Below are 13,756 nucleotides of genomic sequence, written 5' to 3' on the forward strand. Positions count from 1 at the left end.
CTCTTTTATTGAGCAAGTCAATAAACTTTTCTTCCCCTCAACCAAACATAGCTACTTATCATAAGCTCTATTGGACCTTTTGCTTTTACTTTCAGTATTTCAATCTTGAGATAAGACTGGTAGCATTGCATCTGATTGCTTTTGATATTCCTGGAACAACATTTTTTTCTCCCCCTATATGGGTTCTTCTGCCTTTTTTCACTCATCAGATTCTTAGAATGCTAGTGATCTCATGGATTCCACACGAGTCCTATCCAAAGAAAATCAGTCATGTGAGGTCATCAATGGTGTGGACACTACCATAAAGCAGGGGAGTGAGGATCCCTAATTTCACCACAGAAGTACTAGGCAGCCTCTTATCTCGACTGCCAAGCATGCTGGAAGTTTCTCTAAGGGCCAATTTCCCTGGATTATTTATTTCCTAGCAGGAGAAGACTCAAGATCATCTATACTGTAAGTGCCACATTAGCAGCCTGCAGGGCAAATTTAACCAACAGATAGATTTTGCTGGGTATTCATGGCATTCATTAAACATTTTGAGTAAGGAGATTTCTAAAACTTAGATTTCACATAAAAATCTGAATTTCTAGCTTTTTAAAAATCAGAGGATTTGGTATAATTCATTCCATCACAAAATAGGATCAGTCACTGTGGAATAATAGTTACTTTTAAAATAGAGACCGGTGTTTTCCATCTCACTTTAGCCCAAAGTTCAGTTTGGCTGAACTTTGCATTTCCGTTTCTATTCCTGAACTAGTCCAACTCCTTCATTTTAGAGAAAATGAAACTGAAGTCCAGAGACTCCTGGGCTTACAGTTGGTTGTAAACCAGAGTCAGAACTTCAACATGGGTCTCTTTGTCCCACTCTCTACTTTAAGATGTTGCCTTTCTTTTATTTATACCCAGAACCAACTGCTCACCATGATTAATTGCTTCAGGCTAGAGTCCTCTAGGAAGGGCTGCAGAAAGGCCAAACAAACATCAAACTCTAAGCGGAGAGTAATCATGGCTCAAGTCTTAATATGGATTTTGAAGAGGTTTGATTATTTTGATGTATTTTTTTCCCACCCAATGCCTCTTTTCTTTTCTGTGGCACATTGTAGCAGGTGGATGCGAAAGTAAAACCAAATGTTTTCCTGGTCCCTGTACATCTATGTCACACGAGAGGACATGGACCTCCTCTTCACAATGACTTCTGGTTAGCTTGATATGGAAAGCCCTCTTGAAATATTATGTCAATGTCACGGGTTGATTTTATGACACAGAGGCAGTAGATTTTTATTTTATCTTTGGGCTTGGTGCGGCCTAGTTAGCACACTTTATTGTACACTCATAATTGTGAACTTCCTGCCGATAAAACCTTCTGTCTGTTGTTAGGGAGTAGACACTTTTCTAAGAGGTGAGATGGAGCTCTAACTTTAGAGCCCTCTTCCCAGCAGGCAGGAGCATAGCAGAGTTCCAAGAGATAAGCTTTTCCTCTTATCTCAACATATTAGTGAGTTGTTACAAGTCTTACTTGTTCCCCAGGAAGCTAACAGAAAAAATAATTCCCTATATTTTTAATGAATGAGAGGCCCATCCCAACAAAAGCATGAGAACTACAGATTGGCTAGAGCTGTTTTTAATAATCCTTTCTTTCCCCTAAGATTTGGCCAGGACCTCACAATGAGGTGCTTTGTGAGCCTCACGCCAGGGTTGATTTGGCACCTCCGTTACAAAGAGCATGTGCAGACTGTGACAGGCTTTCAGGAAAGCCACATCCCACATGTGCTCCTCTGGTTCCCTCATTGGTGTTCGGGAAGAGGAGGTTGGTTCCTCCCCGTGAGCTGGGTGCTATGACAGATTAGACTTTTATGCGAGAAAATAAATCCTGCACATTTGATGTACTACTTTAGACTTAAAGACCTCCTGGGACCTGAAATTGGAAGGTAAGCAGTGCTTTGCCACAATTCTTGAACTTTGAAACTGTGAATGTAATTTGAGGATGTTCCTTGAAATTCTTTGTTGTTTAATGTGAAACTTTAACATGCTGCCTCTCCTGCTGCCTTTAAGAATAACAGCTCACTCTCAAACATGCACATACAGCTCTGGTTTAAAAAAACCAAACCAAACCAAACCAAACCAAACCAAACCAAACCAAACCAAATCAAAACAACAAAGCCACTGCTTAAAGAAGAAAAATTCTTTCATAATGAAATTAGTCACGTTGATTTGTTGTACTTTTCAACTTGTGTGGAAGTGTCCAGGATGGGATGGGTTTTTCTCTCTGCTTTGAGGAATCAGTGTCCTTTAAAACAGGATTAAATTATCTTTGCCACTTGAAAATGGGTGTGTGTGGAGGATTAATTCTGTAGAGAGAAAAGCCCAGTGGAATTGCAACCAGATGTCAGTCCAGATCTGTGGGTCTTTGTCCCAAGTGTGGCTTGGTGCTTGCTGAGGCACGGGAAGGGATTAGAGAAACCCATCGCCACAGTTGTGTTAGCACCTCTCTGCAAGGCCTGGAGAATCTGTCGGGATCAGGTGTGGCTGTGTGTGGACCACTTCCTTGTGATTGTGGCAAATTAAGCTGGGAAGCTGGAAGTTATTACAATGCAAATTAAGAGCTAGTGGTTTGTCGGATATAAAATGATGTAGAGCAAGTTCAATCTATAAGGCAGTTCTGTGTCTAATGTTAATGAAATCCAGTCTTTTTGTAGAAATTTACAGGAACTTTAATGTTTCTGTTCAAATTTGATCAGACTCCAAGTCTATGCTTGTAGCTCTGTAAATACTCTATTTCTAAGAGGGCATCACTGTAAAATATTTCTCTGTTGTAGGAAGAAATGATGTTAAACCTTCTGTGTTCTGGAGACCATACAGGAGAAACCCTCCACTATAGTCACACTGTTTTTTTTCTTAAATCTTTGTCCAGATGTTTCTCCTGCTTTCCTACTTTGTCTCTTCCCTGCGGACTAAGTTATTGTGGAGATCTCAAGCTTCCCCTGAGGTCCCCAACCCCTTTCTGTGTTCTTCTCACTGTCAGCATCAACGGGGCATCCACACAAAACCTTCAGATTCTTGCTCACTATTGTATTTCTCACTCCAGCCCCCTAGGCACAGTCCTGTGATACAGGTTCCCTCTCAGTTTACAGGCTGAGAAGGTAAGGCCCAGAGGAGCTAGGGCACCCCACCTAAAGTCTGAAGGAACAGCAGTGGGGGAATGGCCTAGATGCCATTATCTCCCCTTCCCCAGGCTTTCTCCCTTCTAGGACGAAGCTGCCTCACTTGGCTCCAGGTATTTCCATGAGCCTACCCTTTGAGCCATATTACTGATTAGCTGCACACAGGTTAGGCGAGGTACTCATTCACTCCTAGGATCAGAATGTCGAAGCTACCTTTAGTCTGGAGGGAAGAAAATATCCCCCCCAAGCATGCAACAGGGAATGTGGGGGGGACAGGGTCTTCTGGAACCAAGAGTGGCTATCTTAGGCTTTTTCTCCTGCTCTTGTTACTCTGTTTCCTGCTAGTCTCAGCACACATTTTAGAAACAGCTCAAGCAAAAAAGGTGAAGATTCCTAAGGAAATGAGGCTGGGGTTGTTTACTTGGTACAGCTGGGAAACCCAGGATGCTCGTCTCAGAAAGATAAGCAGTGGGCTTGGATTAGCATTCCAATGTGCCATTGCCTTACAGAAAGAGTTATTTTTAACTTGACAACATTTCTACACATCTGCAATCCAAATACCGTGTACATGAGAATAAATATTTAGGCACTGTGTTAGCTTCATTAAGCAGACACTACATCAGAGCCATTCTTGTAATTCTTTTTCTTGTTTTAATAAAATTAAAAGGAAAAAAAAAGGAGGTTAGGGGTAGAAAATGGGCCAAAACAGAGGTGAAATATATTGTCAATAGCAGTTCAGGAGAAAAAATGACCTAATCAGAGACCAGAAATTTTTTTTTCAAGATTTCTCTATTTCTTTTATCAAAGATGACATCTCTCCATTGAAAAATTCACTCAGCTTCTTGGGTTTTTCATCTTTGATAGCCCTGAGTCTTTTCCTCATAGTTGCAATTCCCAAAAGGTAGACAAAGGCACTGGAATTATAGGTGCTAGGAATAAGAATTCTCTGTCGTTCTAACAACCAAATCCTGATGAAATCACCACCATTCTAGAACTCACATTTAAAGAATGTCTCATTTGTCTCTAGAACCAATCATTCCCTTTATGTTTGTTGTTATTACTTTTTCCTTTTCATTCATTACTGAATGAATGAAAGCCTGAAGGAATAGGAAATTAGCTGTGATGATTTCACATCCCTCAATCATTTTACAGGTTTCCACTGAGATTACATGGGCATGCCAGTCTATTGAACAAACACTGAGAGATATGATTATTTTAAGCAAACCCTAGGAAGGCAAAGGCAACAATGTAAAAGTTAATGATACTGACTGAGTCCTTTTACAGAGAAGATAGAAAATAATTTAAATATTTTGTCTTATGTAATATGGTATATTACGCAAAATCATATAAAGTGCAACCTATCACCTATTTGCCTGGAAGCAGCACTTAGAAGGCTCAAGAAGGGTTGGCTGGCAACTCAGGAGCTTTTGGTGACTCCTTATACACTTTCCCTCTCAGACAACTATAAATATAGACCAGGAAGTAAGGGCAGGGCCAAGCAGGAATTATGGCCCCTGGAACCACACTGATTTTTAAAATAATAGTAATAATAGTTAAGGTGGGTTAAGAGAAAATAGCATGGGAAAACTATGGGGTGGGAGAATATGAAATGTATATCATATTCTTGAGTTCATTCTGTAGAGACACTAGGGGATGGATAAGTTGCACAATTTCCTTGAGAATAGGTCAATGTAAAATACTTAGAAGAGAGTGCTTGGACAGCCTCCTAGCTGAATTTATCAACATTTATTTTCAAGTAGGAGGTTATTCCCAATTGGTGTCTTCAGACAGCTTCGAAAGGAACTTATACATACTACTAAACTTTCTCAAACTGGCAAGATTCTAAAATGGGTTAGTAAAGGAATGGTTTGTAGAGTGTCCAAACGTGATGCCAGTGGATCCCTAGTATCCAGCATAGGTTCGCTTAAAAGAGAATCATCAGGATAATTGCATCTTTTCCTCTAATGTATTACTGGCCTGGTAGATGGTAGCATGTTATTTAGCCAAGAATAATTTGGTCAAAAGCAAATTGGTCAACACAACAAATTAGTGAAAATTAGTATCTTCAGTCATTATACATTCAGGTATGAATGATAAAACATGGGACAGGTTTACAGCACTGTAAGACTCTTTAAATGCTCTTTTATAGTTTCTAGAGTTCATCTTCAAACAATTGTTCTGTTTACACTGTGAAAAATTTAAACAATTAAGGAAATGTTTAGGGAATGAGAATCCAACAAAAGGAGCTAAATACTTGAAACAAATAGAGTGATTGAACAATTGACTACAAATGTGATTTATGATTTATGTATTACTTTAGACTTTTTAAGCAACACATGCTTGTTATAGAAAATTATAATACAAAAAAAGAAAATTATAATACAAACCAGGACAAATTTTTAAAGATAATTCCACTAAATAGTGTCAACCAATGATCGTGCATTAGTGTATAACAGCCTTCCATATGTATTTCCTATGGCTATATATGATATTTTACCTACCATATGGTATTTGAAACTTAGCACATTTTTAAAAACAATCATCCATTGTTGGAAAATTTGCATTCTTCTAATTAATTGCTGAACAATTATGTTATTTCAGTTAGTCTGCATTATAAGCAATGCTTGATAGGAACAATGGGAAATGAATTAGAAATTTTAAAAATCAAATTATTGAGAAAAAAACAAAATATTGACAAAAATATATAAAGTATAAAATGGGTCACAACTCTTTCCAGTAGTACACAAAAATGGCCAACCTTGAAAACACACTGATTGGTATTATTCTTCTTTATCTAGATCATTGTTTTGACAAAATTGTCTTCTTAACCAAATTGCTTTTTGTCAAATTGTTTTTAGTCAAAGTAAATCTGGCTGAATTAGTAGGAAACAATAGTTCAAGGAAATGGAACAGACAAAATGCTCATGAACTTCAGTGGGGCATTGTGTAATTTCTTCGTGATATAATTGGAGACAAGATTAAGAAATATGAGCTGAGTTAGTGCAATTAAGCAGATTAATAACTGGTTGAATGAACATACTTAGAAAGTGCTTCTTAGCAACCAGGAGTGTGTGTATGTGTGTGGAGGGCAGCCTCATGGCTTATAAAAAACTCTATTCTTAGTCCTATCCTAATAAATATTTTGGTCAGTGTTTTGGGTAAATGTATGTTAAACAGATTTCTGGATATAAAGCCAAAAAGAATGAATACATTAGTGTGTTGACATCATCAAAATCCAAACCGATTTTAACAGGTTGGAATAATGATCTGAATTTACCTAGACTATGCAACAGTGGTAAGTATAAGACTACTTTGACATCAATATAAATGCTCAAGTACTCATTGGAAGAACATGTACTTGTAAAATAAGACTTTAGGATTTTGGTTGATAGTAAATTCCATATGGTGAAGACAAAGAAGGCAATGTGCTTTTCGGTGACATTGCTAAAAGCATAGGGGAGGAGTGCAAATGGAAAATGCTATACCAAGCCCTGTGCTAGCTCTAGTACAAGCTTCTCATCATTATGCCATCCCCTGTGTGACTTCCACTGCTTCTTTTTTTTTTAAGATTTTATTTATTTATTCATGAGAGACACAGAGAAAGAGCCCGAGACTCAGACAGAGGAAGAAGCAAGCTCCCTGCAGGGAGCCCAATGTGGGACTCCATCCCAGGACCCAGCATCATACCCTGAGCCAAAGGCAGTTGACACTCAACCACTGAGCCACGTAGGCATCCCACTTCCATTGCTTGAGTACATGTGTCATCCTTGAACTACCCTCGAATTCCAAAGTCCAAATGATGGACCAATCAATACTTTCCAGTACAAAAGATCTCTTTATTTCAATGTTACTGAGGCACCTGTGGTAAATATGGAGAAGACGGCAGTACCTAGCCTATCAGGGTGGGAGAAATCTTCAGAGTCTCTACAAGATGGAGAATAATGGGGCAGCCTGGGTGGCTCAGTGGTTTAGTGCCGCCTTCAGCCCAGGGCCTGATCCTGGAGACCTGGGATCGAGTCCCACGTCAGGCTCCCTGAAGGGAGCTTGCTTCTCCCTCTGCCTGCGTCTCTGCTTCTCTCTCTTTTGGTATGTGTCTCTCATGAATAAATAAAATAAAATCTTTAAAAAAAAAAAAAAAGATTGAGGATAATGATTAGATTTTGTAACAAAGCATGGTTGGACAGTTAGGGCCCTGCAGGGACAGAGTCATAAAAGAAAATACTCTTCATATCATGACAGTTAATGAGCATTAAGATTCTAGGTGGAGTGGAACAAGCTGAGGAAGTCTAGAAGGACCATGTTAGATCCAGGAGATGATGAGTACCACATCAGCTAAACCCAGGCATGAGAGGCTTGACAAAGTTTGAGCACATTCTGAAATGATTTAAAGACTCAGGAGAAAATGGAAACCATCCATGAGCTGGTCTCTTCTGCCTGTCCCGCTGCTAGAACTATGTTTATCTACTTGGGAAAGGTTTCTGTATTCCTTTTGATTTGTTTCTACAAGAGTTGCTTTCCTGAGCCTGTGCTCTTTTTCACTCATCTGTATCTGCTGATTATTGGCTTGAGGCTCTCTTTAGTTCTGGTCTGCAAGTGATTCTCGGCAGGCTATGATTACCATTGCTCTTAATCCGGTGTCCCTGGAAGGAAGGCAATACCTAGTGTGGTTTAAAGCATAGGTGTAGGGCAGCCCGGGTGGCTCAGCAGTTTAGTGCCACCTTTGGTCCAGGGTGTGATCCTGGAGCCCCGGGATCGAGTCCCATATTGGGTTCCCTGCATGGAGCCTGCTTCTGTCTCTGCCTTTCTCTCTCTGTGTGTCTCTCATTAATAAATAAATAAAATCTTAAAAAAAAAATAAAGCATAGGTGTAGGGTTAGAGCCGGGCCCTGCCACTTGCCAACTTGGGGGAAATGCACTCATTTTCTTGGTCTGTTTCCTCATGGGTAAAAAATAAAATCATAATAGTATTAACAAGTTAGGGTTGTCGTCATGAGAATTAAATAAACTCATACATGGTAAGCCACTTACCATAGTGACTGGAACATTTTATTACATTTTAAATTTCTATTTCTGCTTTTAATTATCTTTTATACCAACCTTGTATACCCTCTGAAGATGACCAAATACTGATGTAAAGCAGCATGGTGGCCTTTAGGACTAGAAGCAATTATAAGGACTAGCCAACTATCACTGTAATAAAAGGTAAGACCCAGGCAGCTTCAACAAAATATAAGGTTTTCAGATAGAAGATGAAGGACTAGCAATTAGCATACTTCACACTCACCTCATCACTCACAGCCCCAGGGAATACTCTTTACAGTCTCCATCTGGAAGCTACTACTATGAGCATAGAATGAACCTCTTCCATATAAGACGACCCAATCCTATTCATGAGGGGTTCTATTACTAATGCTTTATACACAATAATTTTTTTCTGAAATTTTAAGAAAATAGTATACCAAGCTCTCTTGTATCTTGCAATTCAACTTGAACAATTATCAATCCAGAGCCAATCTTGTTTTATCTATGTACTCCCACTGTGCCTACCTCAGATATTTTTGTGATGTTAATCCAAGACATCATCATTTCATCTATAACTATTTCAGTTTGTGCAGACTTGGTTTTAGCATTCTACTTTTTTCCCGGTCAGATGCCATTTTTGATGGATATTTGAAACAATTAGGTTCAAAGTGTTTCAGTGCAACAATTATTCAGCATCCATTAAAAACATAATTTGTAATGGGTTGTATGAAATTTTTGTTCACCAATGAAGAGTTCTCAAGTTCTTTTCATGTTTTTGCTTCTCTGAAATTTGGATGAATTTTAGTTGATGGCAAATGATTGTTTAATTGAATGTTGTTTTTCTTTCTTCATACAAAATCGAATGCTTTATCTCAGAGAACAATGTCTTAGAAATGAAGAAATGCAATAGTTGGGAAGGTAAATGGGCATCACACACACACCCCTAAAGCTCCCTATTTATACACTTTCCTATATATTTCTATATAAACAAAAAATGAAAATAAATTAAGTTTATTTCATAAGTTCTGAGAGGTCAGGGTAAGTATTTCTGAACATGTTAGGGTACAATCTGGAAAGCCTGGAAAAGAAAAAATCCACAGAAACATTTTATCCCAACCGGTGCAGAAGCATAACTTACATGAAGCAGGAAGCTTACACTTCTCAAGATGAAGTTGTCTCTCCTTTAATAACATTCCCATAGTAAAAACCCTCCTTTCTTTATCATCACCATTGTCTTCACTCATCACTTTAGCTTTCAGAAGTTTGTTAAGTGGAGGTAACTGAAATGGCATTGTGTGATGAATGTGACAGGACAGGAAAATGGGATGTGTGGTGACCCCAGGGAAAGCACATGATGTAGATATGAAATATCCAATGCGTTTTTATGTGACTGCTCTGTTTCTGTATTAGCTAGTTTGACAATCAAACACATCTTCTGGACATTTTTTAAGCTGCATGGTAAACAAGGTTTTTAAAAATTCTCATATATCAGGGGATCACAAGATCTAGGACTAGCTGTGTACCTTTGGACAATTAGCTGAGGATTCTCTGAACCCCAGGTGAAAAAAGTAGACCAAAGAATTAACTCATTCATTACATTAGACTGTAGCCTTCATGAGATGAGGGACTTTTGACTCTTATGTTCCGTGCTGTATTTCCAATACTTAGAGCAGTGGCTAGCACGTAGTAGGTGTTCAATAGATGCTGAATGGATAGATGAATCTTAGTTCCCAAATTCTGGGACAAAGGCTATAGGAGAGACAAATTATTTCTAGTGACTGCAACTGGTCTAAGAATGTTCACCGAACGCTGTGTGAACTGAATAGATAAATGTTTCCCATATAGGTGATTTACCACTTTTCAAACATACAAAGGTTCTTTTGTGGTTAATACAAATTTTAAACCACATAATTAATATTACGTGAAATTCTTCGATTATATGAGCAAACATTACATAGCACTTACTTTGACAGACACTCTAGGAACTTTACTCTTCACAATATCCTATGAATGTTGTACTTTAATTATCCCTATTTTGCATATGAGGTCACTGAGGTAGAGAGGTGAAGTGATGGAAATCCAAGCAACCTGAATACAGACGCCCTGCTTTTAACCACAATGCTCTATTAATATTGCCAAGGAGTCTTCTTTCTAGCTCAGCACGGTAACTCTTATACTAACATGATGTCTAAGATCATGTCTAGCCTATAAATGGTGTGATTCTATACAGGAAGTCCCGATCTATGTATTAGTAATGTTAAAACAGCAGCACAAAGTACTTCACAGAAGCTTTGGCCATTTCTTCTGGGATCCGTGGAGGAGATGTATAAATGTTCCTCCATTTAGAGATTAGGAAGGATTTCCTCCATTTAGAGGTTAAGAAACTGTGGCAAGCCATTCCAAGAAATTCTGCCAAAAAGTCCTGATGTTAAAGGAATGTTTACACCTTACCACATGACTCAGTCTCATTTTAGTAGCAGCTTCTCTTCCTTTAGGAGCACGTCAGGTTATTTTATGCCTTGATTTATTCCAAGTCCTTGTGGTCAAGGGCAAAATATACTGACACATTTAGCTCAATGACTTGCACTGACCCAGCAGAGTGACATTGACTTATGACCTTTTCCCTTGGGACCCTCATTAACCATAAGTTATGACACTCTAGAGAACCCTGGAGAGAGTCAAAGCTTGGAATTCATTTTATTTTTAGTCTAATGGTTCCTTCTTCTCTTATTTCAGATCAGTCCTTTCTCAATGGCTGCCTCTGAAAGCCAGCAAGCTTCTAGTTGGTTAAACATTACTTAGCCTTATTATTGAAACAAAAATAGGAGAGCCAAAATAAAGAAGCACTTTCTTCCATAAGAGAAAAAAATATTTGAGGTAGTAATTACTCCATTGTTTGAAATGATTCTGTAAGCCATTGTCTTTCTGTCAAAATTAGCCAGTACTAAGAAACTGGCAGGAGAAGGGAGTTGGTAGAAAAATATTGTTTTCTTTTTTTTAAAGATTTTATTTATTTATTCATGAGAGACACAGAGAGAGCAATAGAGATACAGGCAGAGGGCTCCCTGCAGGGAGTCTGATGCGGGACTCCATCCCAGGTCTTCAGGATCATGCCCTGGGCTAAAGGCGGCGCTAAACGACTGAGCCACCCGGGGATCCCCCAATTCTTGACTTTTTTGAGGGGGGGGATCATACACTCCTTGAAAAATGCCTCAGGGTTACTACTTTGAAGACTTTTCATAAATTGCATAAAATGTCCAGAGGTTTAGGTATTCTCTTGTTCTAAGCCCCATCCAACAAGGAGTATTAAATAAAACACAATGAAGAACTGACTTAAATAAGAAGCAGGCCTTTGAGGAGCCTGGATTGTATTATTGGATGATTTCCTGATTGGCACTTGAACTTGAAACAAGTTGGATCAATAACAGGGACCCACCCCCTCTGGCCGTCCTTTATTTTCATCATTCAGACATTAACAAGATAGTTTATAAACAGTCTTTTGCATTGTTTCATGTTATTTTTTTGGCCAAGAGGAGAAAGCTGACTTTAAGTATGGTACCTGAGGTTCAAAGTGGGCAATGGACTTGCTCCAAGCAGTGGTAAGAACAAGAGAGAGCCCCAGCACTGAAGCCAAGTCTGTTGGATTTCTTCGCAGTGAGAGACAGCACTGTTAAGTCCATCAGTGCAGCAAGCTAGAAATGCCTTAAAAGGAATTTTCATCCAATGCAAAATCAACATAGTTCCATAGTTCTCAGAAGGAAACCTCAAACGATACATGCTATTATATGGAACTCTTAGTGTTTTGTTCTTTCTCTCTGTGACACCAAAAATTCAACAATAGTAAAAACTCCATGAATGTGTCTGCTACTAAATCCTTATTTAGTGTCGTGTGATGTGTGACATGGGCCACAAAGAGGAAATAGGTAGAATGTAAAAAGCCTCCATGGGTAGTTTCACTGAGTGGAAGGGGCAGTAGAATAGAAATAATGGCATTGAAAAATTAGTGCCTCCTCAGCACTTTTCCTTTCAGATCCTCAGTGTTGACTGTAAAGGACTTGTGATTTCTTATGTCAAAGAAATTTCTGTATTTTATCTCTGAAGGGACTGGGGACAGCCACCAGTGTTCATATAACCCAGCTCCCATTCCTCCTGTAGAGGTAACACTTGGACACTTCCTTTCCTGTTACAAGCTGTCCAGCTCTCATCAGAGGGGTGAGGTGAGACTTTGTCATGGAGGAAGAACAGTTGCTGCAGCATCAGGCTTAGGCAAGTACAAAAAAGCTGACCTCCTCATTCAAAGGAGTTTGGAATCAAGAGCCTCTCATTTCCCTTTTGGTGAAACGATAAACTAGATCGGATCTGAGAGAGCCCATCTGCCTTCCTCCTTCCTGTTATCCCTCCTCCCTCTTCCTTTCCCACTTTCTCTCTCTCTCCCTGTTCAGAAATTATGAGCAGGGAATATATTTGTAGATAGTAAAGATCTGTTGGACTTCCTCTCTATGGTGACAGGCTAGATCTTTTTGAGGACCAGAATTTCACTACCTCATGATAGACAAGTTTCATTTTAAAGATTCAGGAGACAGGTGTTCCAAAGGTTAAGAGAGGGCCCAAAGTTACAGAGTCAGCTTGGGGGCTAGAAGTGATTCCTAGCGATGCCTTCCCTCAATTTCACCAAATTGCCTCCCTAGATATTGCTATTAGGAAGAGTGAAGGCTGATATGGAATGTGGAAATAAATGAAGACCACCCAAATGAGAAAAAATGGAAGTAATTTATTCGACATTTACTATAGCAGGAGAATCAGCCACCAATCACATGCATTTGGCAGAGATTTGGCAAGCAGAGGAGTTGGGAAGCTTACAGGGGAAAAAAGAGAAGTCTCAGGGTATGACCCCATTGAAGGTTTTTGGCATGCTGAGGCTGGAGGAGGGCTAGCTAGAAGTGGACCTTCCTATATGATTGCTTAGAGGAGCATTTTTGGCTGATTAGTCCTGAGTTGAAGCAAGTATTAAAAATTGGGAAGCTGACAGTCACTGGCTAAGTCCCAACTGCTCTGGGCCATTGCTGCAGAGGCTATGGTTGGCTTCCTGCACTGTTTGCTGCAGAGAAGGTGCATCAGACCTCTTTTGTCACATACAACCTGGTCATTGTCACCTTGTATGTTCTGTCTCCTAGGAGGGATTGCTAACAAATACAGCCGTGCCTCAGTCTCTTGGAGGAGATGTATCAGTAATATCTTTGAGTCTTCCTTCCCCTTTGTTCTCTGTGTTTTATCTATCACAGTTCTTTCCTTGAGCAATCTCTCTGACAGTCACACATTTCCTCCCACCAAAGCCTTGTCCAGACATATCATGTTCTCTTCCAGAACTGCCAAAACTCTGACCTAGCTAAGTTCGTCCCTCCACTCACCTGACCCTTAAGTCCATCCAGCAAACAGGCCCCTCTTAGGCTAATGTCCCCAAACCAGCTGCCTTTTGTGACACTGAAGCCCAAAGCAAATGAAACAACACATCATAGCTTTATCCTAATAAGTCCAGGTCAAATTTGTAAAGCCTGACTTTCAAAGTCCCACAT

The 13,756-nt window shown here is 39.4% G+C and overlaps 1 protein-coding gene across 11 annotated transcripts in view; it reads left to right on the forward strand.

Moving 5' to 3' along the window:
- Positions 1-263: 263 nt before the first annotated feature.
- The window catches only part of STARD13 (StAR related lipid transfer domain containing 13), a 514,444-nt gene continuing 500,951 nt past the window's right edge, over positions 264-13,756 (forward strand). For 6 of the 11 annotated variants that reach the window (XM_077868114.1, XM_077868126.1, XM_077868116.1 and 3 more), the window contains exon 1: positions 264-453. The gene's annotated coding sequence lies outside the window, so the exon portion shown is untranslated. Of the gene's footprint in view, positions 454-1,646; positions 1,929-13,756 lie in introns of all 11 variants that reach the window. The other 5 variants (XM_077868118.1, XM_077868123.1, XM_077868115.1 and 2 more) reach the window with 1 other exon arrangement.

This window comes from Canis aureus, chromosome 24, assembly GCF_053574225.1.
Source record: "Canis aureus isolate CA01 chromosome 24, VMU_Caureus_v.1.0, whole genome shotgun sequence".
In the NCBI taxonomy this organism is placed as follows: Eukaryota; Metazoa; Chordata; class Mammalia; order Carnivora; family Canidae; genus Canis; species Canis aureus.